This window comes from Anser anser (assembly GCF_964211835.1).
Source record: "Anser anser genome assembly, chromosome: 3".
Taxonomy (NCBI): domain Eukaryota; kingdom Metazoa; phylum Chordata; class Aves; order Anseriformes; family Anatidae; genus Anser; species Anser anser.
In genome coordinates, this window is record NC_139722.1 from 55,808,721 (window position 1) to 55,830,202 (window position 21,482).

General features: G+C 38.0%; 1 long non-coding RNA gene across 1 annotated transcript; it reads right to left on the reverse strand.

Annotated features, from left to right (window-relative positions):
* Positions 1–3,150: 3,150 nt before the first annotated feature.
* Positions 3,151–18,745, reverse strand: LOC310898097. Its single transcript, XR_014582955.1, has 4 exons — positions 18,232–18,745; positions 5,292–5,451; positions 4,176–4,309; positions 3,151–3,286 (listed from the first exon to the last, which is right to left on the reverse strand). It is a non-coding gene; the product is annotated as an uncharacterized lncRNA (long non-coding RNA).
* Between the last annotated feature and the right edge of the window lie 2,737 nt (positions 18,746–21,482).

Consider the following 21,482-nt stretch of genomic DNA (forward strand, 5'->3'; position numbering starts at 1 on the left):
ACAAATATGAAATTGAAATAAATACTTGTTTTCCAAGAAGACCTTGATCTCTGCAGAAGAGAGATGCTTTCAGTTCTAATGGTTCTTTCAACTAGAAATCAAATGCAGGCAACAGATCCAGATCAAGACAGTGACGGAATATAAACCTCTATGAGGCAATATTCTACTTCCCTTCCATTTATTTAAATACGAGCTCATTTAGCATTCATTGCTGTTTCTGAAGGAACAGGTTACCAGCAGAGTGGTGCATGCCACTTTGTCCTCCAAATGAGACAAGAAAATTGTTACCTCCTGTGTTGACTGGGGTCACACAGTGGGTGCTCAGAAGAAGTAGGATGTTCATCAAGTCTGACTTCGTGCTTGCATGGGTCATAATCCATTTCTCCAGATTATTTTATAAAGTGTGATGGATTTATGAACAACATTTAAGTATTGGCACCCAGAGCTGGAGTCAGTCAGGTAGTAAGAGATGAGACACTGCAGCCTCCGACAAGCCCCCATGTTCTGTGGTAGCTCTGCCCAAGGGCAGAGTGATGCTGCTTAGCCGTGAAGCCATAACAACAGCTGTGTTGCAAGGACACATATTACTACAACATGAGAGTTAACAGAAAGCCTGAAGCTCTCATAGTCCTCAACACCTATTCACTTCTAACTTAAAGAATTTTACAAGAATTATATATCTTGAATACAAATATCCACTAGATAATAAAAATAAATAAAATTCACAACAAAATAGCACCACAAAATACTTGTGAAGTGTCTAAATACACACTGAAAGGAGCTATTTCTTAGAAGTGTTACTGCATCTATTCATCAAAAAGTTTTCAGCAAAGCTGGTATATGTAGCAGAATTGTGAATGTTTTAATATACAAAATTTGTTTCCGGCTTTACTGCCCAGATCAGTACTTTTTAATGACAACAAAAATATGGCTAAGGTCCACAGCAATATTCTGGTTAGTGGCTCAATGTCATGCTGAAGGGGAAGGAACCTTTTTAAGAGGCATGCTAATGGATTTCCTTCTGCAGCAGAAAAAGCAAGATGAAGCAGAGAGGAGATAAAATGTTCAGATATGGCCAGTGCTTTTTGGTTGGTGTTTTTAGTCCATCTGTCCGTCCATCCGTCCTTCCTTCCTTCCTTCCTTCCTTCCTTCCTTCCTTCCTTCCTTCCTTCCTTCCTTCCTTCCTCTTTCTTTCTCTCTCTCTTTCTTTCTTTCTTTCTTTCTTTCTTTCTTTCTTTCTTTCTTTGTCACAGGAATTCTTATTTTGCCTTTCTCCCAAAACGTAAACTTTAAAGGTATTTCAAGAATTTCTTGACTATATTTAAATGTGTGTGGATGAGCCAGATGCCTGAAAGAAAATGCTAAGTATTTAAATCTGTTTTGTATTCTCTACTCTGAGAGTCATTCTTTTGTCATGGTTCTGCAAGGTGCAGTAAAAGGAAAAGAACTGACCATGGTCAAATAATATATTTAAAAGTTTCAAAGGCTGAACATCAGAGTCTTTGAAAACAGCAAGCACAGCCAATTTTCTTGGCCTGTAAAAGAATTTACAAGCACAAAAGGACAAAAGCCATATAATGAATAGCATTGCTTTCTAACATGGATTTATTTTTTAATGATTAGGAGAGGAGAGGAGAGGAGAGGAGAGGAGAGGAGGGGAGGGGAGGGGAGGGGAGGGGAGGGGAGGGGAAGGGAGGGGAGGGGAGGGGAGGGGAGGGGAAGGGAGGGGAGGGGAGGGGAGGGGAGGGGAGGGGAGGGGAGGGGAGGGGAGGGGAGGGGAGGGGAGGGGAGGGGAGGGGAGGGGAGGGGAGGGGAGGGGAGGGGAGGGGAGGGGAGGGGAGGGAAGGGAAGGGAAGGGAAGGGAAGGGAAGGGAAGGGAAGGGAAGGGAAGGGAAGGGAAGGGAAGGGAAGGGAAGGGAAGGGAAGGGAAGGGAAGGGAAGGGAAGGGAAGGGAAGGGAAGGGAAGGGAAGGGAAGGGAAGGGAAGGGAAGGGAAGGGAAGGGAAGGGAAGGGAAGGGAAGGGAAGGGAAGGGAAGGGAAGGGAAGGGAAGGGAAGGGAAGGGAAGGGAAGGGAAGGGAAGGGAAGGGAAGGGAAGGGAAGGGAAGGGAAGGGAAGGGAAGGGAAGGGAAGGGAAGGGAAGGGAAGGGAAGGGAAGGGAAGGGAAGGGAAGGGAAGGGAAGGGAAGGGAAGGGAAGGGAAGGGAAGGGAAGGGAAGGGAAGGGAAGGGAAGGGAAGGGAAGGGAAGGGAAGGGAAGGGAAGGGAAGGGAAGGGAAGGGAAGGGAAGGGAAGGGAAGGGAAGGGAAGGGAAGGGAAGGGAAGGGAAGGGAAGGGAAGGGAAGGGAAGGGAAGGAAAGGAAAGGAAAGGAAAGGAAAGGAAAGGAAAGGAAAGGAAAGGAAAGGAAAGGAAAGGAAAGGAAAGGAAAGGAAAGGAAAGGAAAGGAAAGAAAAGAAAAGAAAAGAAAAGAAAAGAAAAGAAAAGAAAAGAAAAGAAAAGAAAAGAAAAGAAAAGAAAAGAAAAGAAAAGAAAAGAAAAGAAAAGAAAAGAAAAGAAAAGAAAAGAAAAGAAAAGAAAAGAAAGAAAAGCCTTAAGTCTGCCATTTGGTGAAACTCACCATCTTCCTATCTGGAACATTTGCAAACTGTGATTTGGCAGGTTGGTTTAATTTGTTAATATTTACATTTCCTTAGCTCAAATATTTTGACATTTAAATGACAAAGTTGTTATATCTGTTATTTTAGAATGAAGTTATTTTTTTCTTGCCACAAGTTTCCTGGTTATACTGAGTTTGATGTCATTTGTGGCAACTCTGTTATGCTGCAAGAAGCTGGTTAATAAGAATAGCCACTTAATCCTGATTTTGACCCCAGAGATATTTTTATTATTAGAAAGTGAAACACCAGCTTGTTGCAGTGTTGTCCTGCTTTCAAGAAAAATAAAGCCATTTTACAGTAAAAAGCGTCCTGCACTATTTCTGATTAAACTTTTTAACTATGTGTCTGGTAATACGTCCTTTTGCCTGTTAATTGTTCTGTCTAGTTGGTTATTAGTTGGCAACTCCTACTAGGAAGCCCTGTAAACAAGGTGATTATTTTTGGACTTCTGCTGTCAGGCTTTTGGACATGATCACTTGCAGGAGAAGGACAAGAAAAGATTTTCAAAGCTGCATTTATTTGGTCTTTTGAAAGATAATATTGTAAATGAAAGAGGAAAAGCAGACCATCCATAAGGAGGCAGCTGTATGAGGCAAGCAGGTGAGGGAAATCTCTGGAAAGCTCTGCTAGCTCTGGAAAGAAGAAAGAAATTAAGAACAATAAATATTAATATGACAGAATGAAACATAACACAATGTCAAAAAAACAGCTTTCACTCCCAAACATAAGTCAAAATAAAGACCAGTTACCATTTAACCTGTATCACCATCACAGAACCATCTGAAATTCATTTAATAAAATAGTGGTTGTTTAATCTCTGTTTCTCTTTTTCACATCTTCATGTGATTTTATGGAACATAGAATCACATGATTCTATGAAGATGTGCAAAAGAGAAGCAGAGATTAAGCAACCACTGTCTTTCCTCCTTTCTGTCCATATTTACTGCATTCTCTATTGGAAGCACTGGATAATGCCTTCTGTTTTACCACTGGAGTGGTAAGTGTGCTGTCTTAAACCAGGACATTGCCCATCAAAAGGCAATTGACTTTACTGACTGTGACTGGTATAACTCATTTTTATTATAGTGTGAAAAAAAAAAATCAGATTAAATATAGGCATAATTAATTGAGAGAAGAACTGTGGCTTCTGGTGTAGTTCCTTAAATCACAAGGAACCAGATGGGAAAGCTGTTCTAAATAAATGGGAGAGTTCTCACTTTCACTCATCTGACCTGTATTCTGTTTTTGGAAATAATCATTACAGCAATAGTCAGGTTGCTAAGTTGACACTCCTCTCAGGAAATATTGCATTGCATGGCGTCACAGTCCATGGAATCTCTTGGTAAAATATTGCTCTTTACTATCAGCAGTGTTTATTGTTGTAAAACAATAACGGAGGCTATTACATTGTTAACATGGATCATGTTAAGTCTTCAGCTTGAACTTGCACATTTTAATAATAAACATCGAGGAAATTAAATGAATTGTGGTACCTCTGTACAAACTCCAGCCCTTACTTACTAACTCAAGGCACCAGTGCCAACACTGGCTATATAGGCATCACAAGAGACCCCATAGCATCACTTCCTAGTTTGGGCTCTGTCTTCATTCTTGCTGTTGATTCAGATACTGGCGCTTGCACAAACTCAATATGTCTGCACAAAACATATCAAGAATACATGCTTATTAGGGAACAAGTTCATCTTCATCTGAGACCTTATCTTCTGAAGTTTTAGATATATTTCACAACTGCCACCTTATTATTGCTAAACCTGTGCATGAGCATGTGTTTAATTTTGTGTAAGTTCTACCTTGTCCACAGATTAAATGAGAACAGATAACAGAATTGCGTGACTCTCTCTAAATGGAAATTTGCTGTGAGATAGCCAGTAGCATTTAAAAAATGATTCCACTATCAGCTTATCAGCATTATGAAATATGTACCACGAACTCCAAGTGCTGAACTGCAGATCATTAAAGTCAATGAAAGTATGATTTCTAGGCCAAAATCCCAACCTGAGATGTTAATTGTGAAGTAAAGGAACTAGGAAGTGAAAGGTACCCTTGATAAGCAAAAAATGTTAGTCTAAACAAATGTCCAAATTCCAGCCTGGTATAATTCAATTGTCCTGCTTAAATTTCTCAAGAGTTTCAGCACTGTACTCTTCTGTATACCTATCCAAAAATGGGTTTAATTTTTCTCTGGATTTAAATAAGGATAAAACTCATGGGGACTTGAACTAGATCCAAAATAAGCACTTTTACACATCTTATTAGATTAGTATCTCTTTTACATTGGTGTATGTGTTCATTACTTTTGGGGAGAAAAAAAAAAAAAAGCAGCATGTTTTCAGTATATGCGGTAAATGCGTTATAAAAGATTTTTACTTTTGAATTGAATGTGCCTTGGAGAACTAACAGAAAAGGCATCTCTAATTTAAACCTGTGTAAAATACTAAAAATCCTAAGTCAATATTCCCCTACAAAAAAAAATAAAAATAAATAAATAAATAAAACCATGTATGTTTTCATAGTCGCCATGCCCAGGAAGATCTGATGAACATAGTTGTTGTTTAAACTGTCTTGAAAGCTATGTGCTTCTACCCATCTGTATGGCTGTACTACAGCATATCTCACCTAAGAAGCAAAGATGCAAAAAGAGATACAAATTCACAATAAATCTGATGACTGATCAATGACTGTGATCGGAAAATCTGAGAGACTGTGTGCTGTGAAGAAGTAGACATTAGTTGCAGTTTCTTGTCAGGTCACTAGCAGCAAAGTTGGTGCTTTCATTCTGGAAAAGAACGGAAAAGGGAAAATCATATGAGAGCTGGGAGCAGTAAATCTTCCCAAAGACATACTGATATTTTTCTTTTTAAGGAAAACCTTATCACCCACAGTATTTTCTGTGTGAATCACAAGATGACTAACTTTCAGTAATGTCAGATATGAAAAGCTACACAAATTGTTTTATTTTGTTGATTTTCTGTTATACATCACTAGTAGCAGGTTTCATTTAGAAAGTGTTAATGTATTAAAATTCCTAAACAAACTAATAAAATCCTTTGCTGTTAATGAGAAGGGTGGCAATCACATAACAGGGGCAAATACATGCTACCTCAGAGGATAAATACCCAAGACTTTAACCACTTTATATTGTTTGCAAATAGCAAAATCAAACTTTGGCTTAAATTAACTATATTTCCGTTGGCCTGTGTTCCAAATTAAATTTAGCATAGGAAGCATGAGATTCCAGTCACAGTTTTAAATGTTTCAGAAAACTTAGGGATATGAAACTGAGACTGATAGTTAAAATTCTTTAGTACTATTATTTTCATTTAAGCTTCGGAAGCATAAATACAGTTGAACATTCTGTATGTGTAGTTAGTGTAGATCAAACATGTACTATGTAGAACATATTTTGTTTTCTGTGGGATTTTGTCTGCATGTGTTTATCCTTGTGTACATATTTATTTGCAAAGTATTTTCACATATCTAAAAATACATGGTGTTGCACATACTTTTATTACATGGAAACTGGGCTTCAGTGCTAGTTAGCTCAATGTACAGACCAGGTTCACTGCTAGTTCATTAAAATTCCTGTAAATATGGACCTGGAACAAATTAATTTTTATGGTTCATACCTTTCAACATAGATGATCAGAAACCACTTGGATATTGCAAAGAGACCCTGAGCAGCTTGGGGACAAGTGGAACATTACGGCCTGCCTTCCTCACTGCCAAAATCACCAGCGGGACAGCAGGAGAGTGTCTTTTAAAAAGACTTTTCAGGAGTTTCTGGAGCTTGTTGCTGTGATTTCTCGCCTTGGACCCTTTTCGTCCTTGCTCAGCTTTCATCCTTAGTTTCTGGTTCTTTACTGGTTTCCTTTCTGTTTTCCTTTCCCCAGTGCCTATTCCCAGATCTGAGCTCCAGCTCTGCCTTCTCGGTGTCTGCTGATGCTGTAAGTTATTTTTAATATCAGTAAGATGAGATTTGAAGGAGCAGTCCTTCCTGGAATGAACTTTCCTCTACTTTTCCAGAAGTCTTGGTAATACTTACCTCAAAGATCAACAGTTCTCCTTGCTGGCCTTAGTACAGATATAGAACATACGGTCCATTTCAACACACAGGCTGGATATTTATTATATTAAAGGTGTTTTATAAAGCTTCGATTCTAGATATGATGGTGCATGTTGTTTTTCCACTGGCCTTTTGAGACTGCAGCTATATCTTTGCTTTGATTCAAATATTTATGCTTTCTCAAATTCAAGATGAAATACCTTTTTTGGTCAGTGTTAGTAATGTTTGACGGCACTGAGGGTGTCCACTGAACAAGCACATGCTGCTCTTAAAACAACAGCCTGTCTTATAAAACATCTGAGTCATCAACAATATCTGCAAACATTTTTTCCCTTTAAGATATAATTTAACCAATGTCACATTAAAAGAAAAAACAAGAAATGTTTTTCTTGTAATATAAAGATAATGTGAAAGCTACTTGTGGAGGCAAGTGGCATTTTTGATTCCACAATGGCTGATACTTTATCAATATAATTATGGAAGAGAACAACCATCCACAACTGCAGAAGTGCAGAAGACTGTCCTTTTGGGAGGCTTTTGCAAGAACAAAACAAAACCGGTGGTTGCATTAGACCGTGACACCCCGGCATCGGGTTGGGGCTGAAACCCCAGCCAGAAACACCTTGCCAGCCCTCTTGAGAGATCACTGATCAATGCGACTGCTCCATCCATTCTTAAGGAAGCCTTTCCAGATAGGAATGTAGGTTTTTACCCTTAGAAAGTCAAGCTAGCAGAGCCTGTCAAATAAACAAATCTGCCTGCAGCCTCGTGGTGCCAGCACTGCATTAAATGTTAGACATAACAACATTTTTCCTCTAGACAGCAAAATTCCCAGTCCCTCACTGGCGCTCAGCAGAACTGGCCGGGTTCCCCACGGTGCTTTTGCGCAGCTCGAGCCGTGAGAGGTGCAGGCAGCTGCAGCTCCCCAGCTCCCAGCACGCTAAGCAAGCAGGCATCCTACAAGGCTGGGAGATGGGAGGGAGCACCATGCTCCCTCCAGGCAGCTGCTGGCACCCCTGAATGCTGCCTGCTGCCCTCCTGGTGCGCTGCTGGCACCGGGCTGGGCCAGCAGCTGTAGCCAGGTGAACCAGAGGTCCCCATCCCTTCAGCCATTCCTTGTGCCCACACCACAGGAAAACAGGCAGAGAAGGGCTCTTCCTGACTTCTGCAGACTGCAGCACTGCTCTGAGTTGGAGTAACTTGGTATCAGAGAGTAGAACCTGCAAAGCTTTCAACTTTCCTATCGCTTTCTAGCTTACAGCAATGATGTTTTAGGCTGTGAAGCTCTCACAATATGATCTGCACATTCTTCCCTTTCTGGGCACCACTGAGCTCACTGCTGGTATTTAGCACATACATTGTTTTAAAGTCCATAGCAATGATTATTAGGATAATAATTTCTAAGAATAGGCAAGCTCCCTTAGTTTATTTGGCCAAATGAATTTCTCTTCAGTGTCAGAAAATTTGCTTCTCCAATCTGTCAGCTCTTAGAATCTTGTCACAGTAATATTTTTTTTTTCTAAAAACAACAAAGAATAATAGGAATATTCAAGTTCAGTTTTTACTTGAGTATTATCTGCCTTAGCCAAATTGCAGCTTGGCTGGAATATATGCCACCTTTAGGGAGTAGGAGACTGAGCAAATAATGCTGGCCCAAAGCCCTTGGCCCTTCCCACCAACATCCTGTCTCAGAAGACCCTAGTCTCCCCACATTCCTGTTCTCCTTTCTCTTCCCCTCCAGTGGTGATCGTGCCAGCTCAGTTCCCCTCTTGCAAATGTGGACAAGCTAATGAGCATTTTGTTGGCTCAGAAAAGCAAGCACCACTTCAGCTGCACTCAGGGACACCCAGCTCAAGTCTCTACAATCTTCTGCTCAGTTCCATGAAGGCAGTAATTTGTTCAGCTGGTTTTGTGAAAGTGATATGCCTCTAAAGCTACCAGCCTTCCTGCTCCCTGTAACTCTCCATCTGACCTTCTTTGCTAATCTTTTGCCCCAGGTTATTGTTTTAAATGCTGGAATGAAAAGCTGGACAGTCAGACCATGTTTCTTCGTTATGTTTTCTTTGTACTTTGAGCACTGCACAAAACACTGGAGGGACCTGCTGTGTTCGCATTTTGTGTCCTTTCTGTACTTTTCCTCTTTCTCTCTGGAAGGAACCTTTTGGCATGCAGCAGGAGAAGCCAAAGGGAAAATGTTGTATTGTTTGAAAAAAAAAAAAGCATTTATTAAATGAGCTATTTCTCTTTTTTGACCCTCCAAGTAAAGGTTACTTTTCTGGCCAAAGACCATGTCATGCAGAGATACCCATACAAGCTAACTGATCTGTTTCAGCAGTAATACAGTGCACATTAGGGCAGTGCTACTAGCCCCACTCTGGGCTTTCTAAATTGTGCAAAATTCCATTGTTGTTATGAGTTGATAATAGGTAGTCCTGACTTGTGCAAGGGCACATGATCAGCCATTTCAATCCTGTTCATCTGTTACCTGCCTTAGACTTTCCTGGGCAAAACAGCTACTTGCAGGCTTGTCTCATATATTCCCCATTTATCTGTGGGACACCTATGTCTGAGCAAATGCTGATGATCTCAGAATTTGAGACTGTACTATCTCCTATGACCAACCTTTCTCTTTAAGGCATACCCAGACTCCCCTTTTTGAACCAGTGCAAATTCTCAACACAAAATATGTGCAGATTCCTCTGATGCCTTATCTGATCCTTCATTCCTCTGCAATTCTCACACCGACCAAGATACCATTTTCTATTATTACAAAAGTAGTGGGTTTAAGTTTTTAGCCAAATCGGCCGTCAAAAAGCTTGAGACCACATCTCAATGTTGCTAATTTATTATTTTAAAAGATGTGTTACTTTAATTTTTTTTCCAGAATTATCTGTTTTAGTCACAGTTAACTGCAATCATGCCTATGAATGCACATCTCATTTTCAGCTCTGCCATCTCAAGAATACAATAATCTGTAAAAATCATTTGATATGTACTATCCAACATGGTAAGATTAGCTTTGAGTAATGAAACAAAATAGTTTGGAACTACTACACACATTTTTCTAGCTAACACAATAAAGCCAGGCACACTTTATTCCAAGAGAACAGTTTTTTATAGGTTAATATGAGCAGTTTGACTCAACTTGGCTTGTATTTTCAGTATCTATGACAAAGATTAACAGCTTTCTCAACGTCACTGTTCACTGAAGTCAGCAGAAAATAGCTCTGGACCTTCTTAGATTTTTCCTTCCCTGAGTGACCTTCATCTTTCCTTCTAAATATATTTTTCTGTAACACTTTGCCAATCAATAGGTATGCCTTCAACAATTTCCTCCTAAAATTGATAATACAGGGGGAAAAAAAAAGAAAAAAAAGAAAAAAAAGAAAAAAAAAGAAAAAAAAAAGTCCAAGCCATCTGTGCTCCCATCTTCAATGTTTTGCATGTTGGGTTTCATCTGAGCAGTAGCTATGGCACTTCACTTTCCTGCACTCCATCTGAGGCTGAACAGGACTTTGTAATCAGATTGACACAAACATAATCTAGGTCTGTTCTTAGCTTCACCAGCCTTCTGTTCAAGAGAATACACCTGCATCTACCAAACTTTACCAGGTTCATAAAAGATTTGTAATTTCATTCTGATTACATCTACATACAGAATAACATTCTCTATAGACTTATATTTCATCTGTGTACTGTATTGAAAGAAATAATCCCTCTCTGGGCATATTTTATAGATCCCAGTTCAAAAACAGCACACTATTGCTTTGTCCCATTTTATTCATATCCATCTTAATAGCAAAATAGCCCTGTCAGAATTAATTTAGTCAGATTTCTTTCATGCAGAGTATTACCTACATATTTCAATGTTGCATGATGAAACTTCAGTACTCCAGATCCTCCTGCAGAACAATTTCATGGTTATCTTTAAAATGTAAAAATATCCAGGCACTAGAAGCAACTGATATCAGAAATAAACAATCTTCTCACTGTACGTTTTTCTAATGTGCAAATTTAACTCTCTCCAGGTTTCTAAAATGTTCTCCAGAGACTCAGCTGCATTTTCTTTTATTTTAGGGAGGGAGAGTGCTGTTTTTCTACAAGTCAGTGTATATCTGTTATATTTACAAAGAAAACCTCAAAAATGTAGCTTACTGTCTGTCTGAATTTACAGAGAACCTGAAATAACAAGTCAAACTGCAAAAGGGTTTCATTTATTTCTACCTATGCTAACTCTGATGGCAGTAAGGACATTTTAAATGTCAGCAATTCCACTGCTAATAAAACCATGCAAGAAATGCAGGAAAAGCTAATACAGAAATAGCGACTCACTGTATTTGAATGATTACTCCTTCAATCATGCATTAATTAAGTAGTTCCAGAAAGTGCTGCAAAAGTGATATAACTTTTTTTTTTTTTTTCTGAACTAGGTCTCAGAACTAAAAACACTTGGCTAGCAACTTTTGCTTCTGTCCCTAATCTTTCTTCAATTTTGCAAGCATTCCTTTTGAGAATCTAGAAATGAGCACAAGTTTGCAATTTGAAAAGAGTTTGCTCCCAATGCTTGTAAAGAAAGATTCGACATTTCTTTGTCATCAGAGGAGATTTTCATTTTATTTCAAGTTTTGCCTGATAAGACATTCCTGTATGAACATTTTTCCCATGCTATTTTTCACTGTTACGTTTTATAAGGGGTTGATTAAGGCCACTGAAATTTTATTAGCAATTTCTGCTCAAAAGTCTTGCCAAAATAAGTGGTTGTAAAAGCTTTTTTAAATTACCTACATTATTGAACCTCAAACACAAATCGCTACTACTGGAAAGCTTAACAACAAAAAAAAATTACCTGAGATGAGTACAATTCAGTTGCATTCAATATGTGTTTCAAACACTTGTACTATACTTTCTTGTCTTCTTGCTACACATATAGCTTCTGATTACTTGAACATATAAAAAAAATGGAAACATCAAGCATCTATTTGCTGTGCTAAATAATTATAGTTCAACTGAAACACAAGGGGCCTGTACAGCAACACTAACAATGGTGGAAGGAGACCTCTCCAAGAATCTAATATACCTCAGGAAAAATGGAGCATTGCACCTCCAGAGGCTTCCAAATGTTACAAAAGTATTCAGTATAATGCATCTGGAAGGCAACCCACATATCCTTATGTTAAAACTATGCAAAAGAGCAAACATTTTGTACCACCTGGAGCCTTGGAACAAGGATCACAAATGTATTTTAGTTATGACCAGACTCGTGTGGAATACACAGAAATGAAAGTTATGTGGGTGTGAAGTTTGGCCAGTCCTAATCACCACTCCATGAAAAAAAGTAAAGAGAGCCAAATAGCTGCCCCACCAGTAAAGAGAGAAACATTCCTCCCCAGCAGATGATAGGGTGGCTGTTGATGCCTGCTGCTCATTTGTTGTGATGAGCAAACGTGATTGCCCACGGACTGCTTTTCTGCAAAAAGGTGGGGGAAGTCTGCTGAACATTTTAATATCTCATTATTAAAGTTAACTTTGCAGACCTAGTGTTTTATATGCTAATGGCTGCATGCCAGATGAACGATTACTGTAAATGTGTCAGTTAAACAGTCCAGTGACAGGTCCATATGTGCTCTATAAAGAAACTAGTAAAGCTTACCCTGATCAAAACCAGAATGATTGACTCAAAATTTCAGGAGCTCAGAAATACAAAGACTGGTTAGAGATCTGAAACAGACTTAAACAGATTACCTAATACCTGCTGCAATCTCCATCCTACCCCCACTCCATATCGCATCCATGTACATGTTCTGCAGACCAAACAACCTCTGCTCCTAGATGCAACAGCACATACTTGCTTTGCAGATGATGAAAGAAGTTGGAAGATGCTGCTGCCGCTGGGTTGACCACCCACCCAATGGAGTTGTCATTGTGGGAACTGTAAGAACGATTGGAGAGAGACTTGTAGGCTTAGTGCAAAATCATGTACCTCTGCAGAGGTAACAGCTTTCTCAAAGGTCAGCTTGGCAAGAGAGGAAGGTGACGGTCAAAGCAGTGCCCTGTACACTCAAAGGGAGATCAGTCAGACTTCTTGGTACACCCATGCCACTCTCAAAAAGCAATTTCTGGCGGCAAGTACTTCAGATTAAGAGAGTACATGTATCTTATGTCCCAAAAATTTTAAGTGTTTCTTCCAACAGAAACTGGAGATTTTACAAAGATGGTATTATATTTTGGGTCAGCTTTGGGTTCAGTTTTTGAAGTCGAGTAAGAGATAACACTAACTGAAAATAGTCTGGTATTGGTTTCAGATGTAATTAGTTTCCTTCGTATCATCAACCTCAAGAGCATCAATATGTTATTAATTTTCAGCCACAGAGCATGGCCTCAAAAGCAATCAGATGATGAAAGAGCCTGTGCATGTTGCTTTTGTTCAACAGCAGACCTGAATTTAATATACTTGAATCTATTTGTACTGTATAATTTATTTTCACAATTTTCAGACTCTGCTTTTCAAATTATAGTGATCACTTGAAGGTTAATATCCTCTCCATTGCATCCTGAAAACCAATGATTTTTACTTCATCTTAGCATAGAAATGAGAGAATATAGACTGACTATATTCTGTAACATTGTCATGCATATTGGGTTTAATCCAAAAAATCTACAATAACTGCAAGCACTACTGAAAAGTACAAACTCTGGACTAAGTTAATTCAAGGTAAGCTTCCACAGACATTTAGGTTTCATCACGACCAGTCACCATCAACTTGTTAGAGCCACAGTCTTCGTATATACCTTAGCATGAAGATTCCTTCAGCCTTCTAGAGGTTATTTGTATTGCATTGCTAAACTTTTAAGAATCAGTCTTCTCCATCTTCTTAACTCTTTTTTTGAGTACTTGTAGTATATTTAGAATGTAGAGGAACCAGAAGCCAGGAATGGATCAGTGTAGGATTGTTATGGGTTTGTTATTATCACACACCTAAAGGCTGCAGTAAAAGGGCTCTATACTAAGGTGGAAAGGGTAGGCCAATGGTGGGTTGGAAGCTGACCTTAAGGTTGATCTTAACTGCTGCTGTGGACATATGCTAACTGCCTTCTGTCCACTGGAAGCCAGGAGAAGAAACAAAATAAATGAAGAAATAATTAAAATCCTACGTGCCCCTAACTGATGAGAAAACTCAAACAAGCATTTTCCTGCCCTGTGCCATGGTGAGGCCTAGTGAAAAAAAGCGTCCTGAATAAGCACACAGCAGATAGGAACAGTTCTTCACTGGTTTTGTGAACACAGCATAAAAATTCACATTCTTGAAATCATTTTGTATGCATGCTAGATTAGCTGAAATAATCAATTTTGAAGTGTCATTGTGGTTCACTTCATTAATCAAATAATATTATGTAGGAGGAGCTAAGACGTACAGTTTACTGCCAGTATGCCCACTAAGCCCAGTCTAAACAGGCAAGTCATTTCTCCCTTAGTAACATTTCACAATGAGGAAAGTATTACTCTTAAATAAATAAATAAATAAAATAGATTCACACTTGACTTTTCTACTTTGTTGGCATATCTTCAAGTGTCACGTCTTCCATGGCTGTGAAATGAACAGCTGCTACAACTATAGACTTGTGGCTTGGCTTGTTAAGATTTGTGGAACTGCAAAGTTTTTCCAGCAATGTCTCCCTTTGCATTTGTTGGTTATGGTTTCTTTTGAGGTACCTCCACATTTTTATGCCCATTCCTTTAGTGTCTGGTCTTTCTTTCCATGTATTTACTTAGCTGTGGTCTCTCACATTTTTCCTCATTCTGAAAATTGACTTTTCACCCCCTCTAAGCAGTATTTATGCATTTTAAAGCAAGTTCAGTTGGTGTTTAGGTCTCAGGATTGTATAAGTTGTTGAGTTCTTTCTGAATTCTAGCAAAAACTATTCCTCTGCTTCTACTTTCTGAATTTTATCAAAGACCCACCCTCTGCTTCTGACTCTGCTGAAAAGATAACAGCAGCAAAGAGTTTGGTTACTGTGTTCCATGTTTATTTTGTAAATTATTTATGGTGGTTGTTTTTGGTCTGTTTGTTTTGTGTGTGTAATACTATAGCGGTATTAAAAGGCACCAATGAAAAAATTGTCTTTGAATTAAAGAATGCATGAGTGATAGTGTCAGAAGTATGACAAGGGATATTAAGTAATGTTAAAACATGTAATAGTTTGTTAAAGGACCATACCATGAAAAATAATGTAAAGGTAGTGGATGAAACTTTGTATTCTGTTAAAAATACCTCATCACAGGCTTCAGTGAAGCCAGCAGTTCCCTTTTAAGGATAACAACATCAGTAAAGCAATGTGGTCATAAAAATGCTAACATGATCCTTAAAATTATTCTAAACAGATACTTTTAGATAAGATATGGAAGTACTAAGGCCGCTGTACATAGCAGTGGTGAGGCTTTACCCAGAGTACTGAGTACAGACCTGTTTACAAGAAAAAAAAAAATTTTGCTGTTTACATGAGCAGAAAAAAGCTGAAGAAATAGGTGTGCTACCTGAAATATACATTACTATGAGGACAGACGTAAAGGAGAGGATACCTATTCAAGTGAAGGGCGATGATGGATTATGAACAAATATACAGAAATGAACAGGAGAAGGTGTAGGCTAGAAATCAGAGGAGGATCCCCAGCCAGCAGAGCAGGGAGACTGCAACCATGCTGGCAGAACCAAAAACAGACTACCATTAGTGGGAAGCTGGATAAGTTTATGAGGATCATTGCAAAACAGACCACTGCAAAAGCAGATGTATTTTCAGCCCTGATCAAAAGAACACGGGCAATAGGATGTCTTCAGAAAGCATTTTGTCCCACGTGGACATTTTGTACTCATGAAGTCTAAATTCAGTGATTCCAGAGGATCTTCTAGTTTTGTAGTCCCATTTTATGCAGAAAGCCTCCAGTGCTTGAAGGGAGGTGAGAGAAAGCACAAAGGTATTTCAGGAAAAATTGACAATACTAAGCAATAAATGATAGGATCAAGGATTGCTAAATAGAGGAACCATATAACAGGTTTTCAAAATGCTGAGCATAACCCTATAAGCTAGTGGGAATCAAAGGTACTCAGTACCTGAGAAAACACTAAGAAACTGCTCAGTGCTTTGAAGATTATCATCTTCTAAATAAATTATTTCTCTTTCCAGTTCAGTCCTGGCCTGCTGACATAAAAGGCAATGTTTTCACTGATGTCAGCAACATAGGAACAGGACAAGTTTTTAGAAGAACTATGTAGCTAATGAATCAAGTGGTTTGTTCCTATCATTCATTATGATTTTAAGCCAGATGCAATGTTTCTCTCAAAAAAATAAAATAAAATAAATTCTTCTTCTGTGATAAATGGTCTACTTTTAAACACTGAAATTTCATGAAAAGCTTTAGAGTTTTGTTTTTAATCTTATTTAATCTTATTTGTTTAATCTTTCGCTGAGAACAAAAAATTTGAATTCTTGTTTTGACTTTTTTTTTTTTGGTCACTGAACGTACTCAGATTAATAACCTTCAGGAACATTCCTCACCATAATAAAGTGTGTCCTGTGTGTCCTACTCCTCCCTTGCTTTTCCACCTTTACAAGCGGAAAAACACGTGTTATTATGTTATTTTATGTAAATTGAGTACTTCAGACTTTTGGAAAAGAACACTCCTTTCCTCACTTTTCATACAAATGCAATTTTACTGTTGTAATTCATGAAGCTGTAGAGCTTCAGTGGCTGTTGTAGGACACAGAAATATCCTCGTATTAATAGCGTCCAAACAAAACACCCTTAAAAAAAAAAAAAAAAGAAAAAGAAAAGGAAAGGGTTACAGTTTGGCAAATACACTCCCTGGGATACAGTGGGTTGATACTCAGTCTGGGTTACAGACAGACCTTGGGCATATGTATAGTTGCTCCAGGCTGCACAAATACGTGTTTTTTTCTCAGAAGACCCCAGAATATCTAGGATGTCCTACTGCAGATAGCATTTTTTGAGATTTCTTAAGACCTCAAAAAATATTCTGGTTGTGCCAGACACACCTACACACATCATTTCCTTCTCTTCCATTTGGACATGCTCAGTATGAATGGTGATATGACGAAGGGCAGCCTCTCACATTCTCAATCACTTAAATGTTCATCACCCCAAGGAAAAGCCTACCAATTATTAATGAATAGCAAAGACAGACAATCATTAATGTGGCCATACAAACATTTTAGTTATTTGCTAAATTACTCTTAATTAATTCACTTACTCCTACCTTGAGCACTGCATGCTGCTAATAAAGAAATTTAACCAGTATCCAAAGGCCTAAACTTCAAGAGCGTGATACTGGTACAATAAAGCATCCTTAAAATTGAGAAGCTTTGTGTTGAGAATTTTGGTTCAAGTTCATCTCTGCTCATCAGGCTCATCACTGTCCTCAGAATGAAGGCTCCTGAGGACTGAGATCTGGCAGGAATAGGCTTAGCAGGAACAGGAGAGCTGGTGCACTGGTACCACTCTGAAATGGTTTTCCTTTTCATCCCAAGAGAAAAAAAAAAATCACAGAATAGTGCAGGCTGGGGGTATTGGAAATGACTAACTAAGAATTACAGAAGATATTTCTGGCTTGCTTGCCTCAAGCCAGTTAGATATTCTAATAGGAGCTTATGCTGTTTCAAGCAGCACCAATATTTCAATAAAACCTTCTACACATTTAATGATTAATAAGGTTATACTAAACACCTTGGAGGCAGAATTTTCTTTTTGAAAAATGATAAACCATTTCCGTAACAATATCTGTAAAATACTAAAGGCTGTGAATAGAACAGAGTTCTATATATTCACTCAAAGGAATAATGATTGTGTTCATACAACAACGGTAATTTATAACATGGGCCAAAGAGGAAGCAATATCTGAAAGCCATAGGAAATTTATTTTTAAAACATATTAATCATTTAAATTGTTTCTAAATGTTTTAGAAGTAGAACAATGTTTTCCAAACTGATGTTTTCAGCAGTTTCTGCTCATTCTGGAATGATCTGTATTTTATCCTTGGAAATTCTACAAGACTCGAGTATTTTCTATATGAATGGACAGAAGGACAGAACACTCTTTTTGTGACAATCAAGGTAAACACACAAGTTCATCTCACCTGAGAGTGTTATTGACTTAATTCTCAAAAATACAGTCTTAGAATACTGAACCTACATGTCACAGAAACTATGATATTCTATAAGGCAATATGTTCCTGGCACAGTCTGATTAAGACACACAGAATGTATGAGACTGCACTTGCGACATCAAGTTTTGTTCCAGTGTGCTCCTTTGACATCTTTAACCTTCTTCCTTCCTACAGCAGGAAGGCTCACTTCCCCTCCCCTCTCCTCTCCTGGGTTGGTGTAATTTAAGAAGTATCCTAGTCTTCCTCCTCTTGCAGAATGAGACCTCCTTTAAAAGTAGTTAGATGGTCAAACACATTCTCACATATCTGTCTTACCTCTGAAATATGCTGCAGCCTAAACAGCATCATACTTCCCCATCTTTCCTAGGGTTTCCTCAGCCTTCTTGCAATACCCTTCAACACCTCCATCTTCATATTTCCAGCTCTCCAGGTTTTGGAGCCCTCATCTCCCAAGATGTTAACACACTTGTAGTCTCTTTCCTCTAGTCTCTTTACAGCTTCACCTACTTTAAACTTACACAGCATTTCTCAGTCATGTGCTCTATTTGGATATTACAATACCCATAGAAAATTAGCTTCAGTTATAACTCCCATAAAAAGCAAAAGAACAGAAAGAAATATGGGTTACAAGCCCAGAAGACATCATTATACCACCCGCATAACCCACACCTTACCAGCCTCACTCAGTAACTCATGAAATTACCCACTAATTACTAGTTTAGCAAGAGTGCAACTTCTAGAAGGCTTGGGGCTGCCTTTCATAACTGTAGTTTTCCTCTCCCACAGAGTCTTTCCTTATAATCAGCATAGAGCCACGAATAAAATTGGTTCATTTCAAATATATATAGACACATTGGTCCCATAAAGGAGAACACATCAAAATGGTTTTTAACAAACATAATAGCACAATTGCATTTCTAAGAAGAAAAAAAAAAAAAAAAAAGAAAAAGAAAAAGAAAGAAAGAAAGAAAAAAAAGAATAACCACATTTTTTTCTTGTCTATAATAATTCTGAACTTCGACTTCTGTTAGACTTACCTCCTGATTTATTGGGAAGAGAATTCATTCCAGTAATGAATTAAAGTATTCATAAGTGCACTGGGATCCTTCAGGCTGAAAGACATTTCCATAAATATAATACATACAATCCTAACAAGACAAACTGCTTGGATATATCCAACTACGAGCAGATAGATTTAGATGCAAAACAAACAAATGCTATTATATAAACTATTTAGTAAGCTCCTGTAAGTTAAAAAACAGCCCTTCTCTTCTAAACAGAGTTTATATTGGCATTTTTTCAGTAAAAGGCAGATTACCTTCTGAATTTGTCAAGAACGAGAACAGCATTTTTCCAAGGAAGTGGTCATCCTGACTGATTCATTCATTTCATCTGAGTAAACTGCTGTGTTCTAAATTTTCTTTTTTCTCCTTTTCCAGCAAGGCTAGGAATCAGCTTTAGGCTGATAGGCTTTTAAGCTATTGACAGTACATACCTAAGCAATTTGACTATGCTAAGGGTTACCCAGCTCAACAGACATGAGCACAATGTTGGAGACAGCGCTTGAAAAGTCACTGGGTGTAAGTAGCTTCTAGAAAGTAGTTTACAAATCATAGAATGGCTTGGGTTGGAAGGGACCTTAACGATCATCAAACTCCAACCCATGCCATAGGCAGGGATGCCACCCACTAGATCAGGTTGGCCGAGACCCCATCCAGCCTGGCCTTGAACACCTCCGTGAATGCAGCATCCAAAATTTCTCTTGGCAACCTGTTCCAGTGCCTCACTACCCTTACAGTGAAGAATTTCCTCCTAATGTCTCATCTAAATCTATCCTTTTTTTAGTTTAAAACCATTCCCCCTTGCCCTATCATTATCTACCTGAGTAAAGAGTCCTCTTCCATCTTTTTTATAAGAACCCTTTAAGTATTGAAATTACCCTTCCTAATAGCATAGTATTTTATAACATTGAGTATTGGGGTACTGATTGTGTTCCTGTTAAAAAATAAAATTAAAAAATAGCATGAATAACAATCGGATTATGGGAAAAATAGAAAATTATATCATTAATTTTAACAAAAAAAAAACACTTTTGTGACTGCCACAACCTGTGACCGCATTAGGCAAAATCTTGTCCCTCCATGAAGTTGTTTGTTGGATCACAGCCTAGTAGCTGCACAGTAAAGACTAAAATTAAGATTTAACTTATGAAGTAAACTATTTATAATGTGTCTACAGAGAATAGTTCAGAAACTGAATAAGCAATCAGAAACATTATAAAGCTCATGTAAAACCCATAAGACATACTCCCCCCTTTTAAGGAACACAACTTGATGAGGTACAGGACTGTTTTCCACTGCATAAATAAAAGAATGTAATTCAAGTTAAAAATGTGAACTGATTGTGAGTAATAGCTTTACTACAAGTACAAATATAAGTAAAGCAAAGAAGTGGAAGCATTAAAAAAAAAAAAAAAAAAGGAAACTAAGAGAAACCTCTCTTAAAATGCTATTAAGAAGTGATAAGGAGAAAATTTTAACCTGGTACCTCTCTGCATTTTTCCCATTCATCATATGTGCCAGGCAGGAAAACTCCACTGACAGCATTATCCAGAACAACTGTCACAATGTTTGCAAAGATAAGTTACATACAAGAAAACATGCTTACGTTAATGTGTTTTAACAAAACATTGGAATTATAAATTAGTTCCTTGAAGTAGTCTATTTATTCGTATTCCTGTGTTCCCTACAGTAGCTACTACAAGTAAGGTTCTTCTCCTGATTAAGCTTGTGTGATATATACCTATTTACTAAATATACCTATTTGCAAGGGTTTTTTTGTTTGTTTGTTTGTTTAAAAAAAAAAAAAAAAAAGACACTAATGATGAAAACCAGAGTAGAGAATGAATTTTGCTATTTCAGACTCAGCTCAGCCCCCAAAAACTCACCACAGGAACTTTGCTTTTCTGTGTCTTACAAGCCTTGCATGGGACCAATTAGCCTAAAGCATGTGACCCTGCACAGCACAATTCAAATAGCACAAAATACTGAAGCTGAAAGTTAGCTTGCCATTCAAAAGACATATGCTAAAACCTCATGGTTAAATTCTCAGCATTTTTTCCTTGTGTGAGGAGAAGGTGTGCTGCATGAAGTTGTATTCAGAAAGAGCATTTTTAATAAAGTTTATAGAACCAAACAGAATAGAAGTAGCAAAGAATACACTTTCAGTAATAAACCAGACACGTTCAGGGTACACAGTTAATATAAGAGACAAACTATAAATAAAATTGTATTCGCATAATTTAGACAGAGATAATACAGTGCTGTTCCAAAGGAAAATGAGAAATATCTCAAGTAGAGAAATATTCTTCAAATTCTACATTGTACATTGTTAGGACATCTGGGGATTCTTTGTTCTTTGCAATTCCCACTTCTCCTAAACATCATTATTAAAGTGTCTAATAAAAACTGCTGGCAAGCCCTAAGTATTTCATAACGGATTAGGCTATCTTATAAGATAATATCTTGTTAGGGTGTGAGGCGACAAAAAAACAATATGTGGAAAAC